Source organism: Dendrobates tinctorius, unplaced genomic scaffold (assembly GCF_039654945.1).
Source record: "Dendrobates tinctorius isolate UK_male_01 unplaced genomic scaffold, ASM3965494v1 ptg000228l, whole genome shotgun sequence".
Classification (NCBI taxonomy): Eukaryota; Metazoa; Chordata; class Amphibia; order Anura; family Dendrobatidae; genus Dendrobates; species Dendrobates tinctorius.
The window spans coordinates 3,414,272-3,415,261 of NW_027361895.1; positions in this window are offsets into that span (position 1 = coordinate 3,414,272).

Here is a 990-nt window from a genome sequence, read left to right on the forward strand (position 1 = left end):
GGAGAACCCTGCCACTCTGAGGGAGGAACAATGATCGCTATGATCAGGACGGACGTCCCATCTGTTGTCGCTGCCATAAGGCCGGCCATCTTCCAAGATTCTGTCCTTTAAATGAGTAACCCCTGGGGCAGAGGGCCAACCTCCAGGAGTAGGACCACAAGGCCCAAGGAACTGGCGAGCCAAGTATGTTGGAGGGAGACCGAGCCTTCCAGTGGTGATTGACGGCATCCCCATGAACGCTTTGCTGGACACTGGCTCCCAGGTGACCACTATGCCCTATATCCTCTGCAAGCGGTATTGGGCTGACTCTGAACTTACCCATGGCCCCACTGATGAACTGACAGTAGTTGCCAATAATAGTCAGTCTTTACCACAAGTGGGATGTAAAGAAATTACTGTTAAAGTGGGGAGGGTGGAGTTAAAATCTCAAGGTCTGATAGTTGTGGATATTGATCGACGTGAATGTAATCCCATGATGACTCTTGGTACAAATGTAATTGAAAATTGTCTTTCCGAGGTTATTGTCTTGTTGCAACAGGTGGGTGAGACTGCTGGTTCCAGTGAACAACGAGTCCTGCAGAAGGAGATCAAGGCCCTGATGCAACAGAGGTAGAACTCTGTTGGAGAAATTGGTAGTGTCAGAGTGAGTGATGCTTTCCCCATTGCAATACCCCCCCAGGTGTGAAATGTTGATTTGGTGTCGGGCAGCTATAGGTCTCAGAGGAAATTATTACCAGGCATTGGTAGAGCCAGTATACTCTGATAGCCGGCCCACTGTCCTGACAGCCAGAGGGGTGGTTGATGTACGTAAAGGGAGAGTACCTGTACGCCTTTTGAACTGTGGGGAGGAGGAGGCCACAATACCTTGGTACGCCACAGTTGCTAAGCTTCTCACTGTCAGTAATAATGCAATGCAGGCAGCAGAGCCCTTGGTCTCATCCGACCAGGTGGAGGACAATGGCTCTGTAAAGCAGCTGGAGGAGTGGTGTC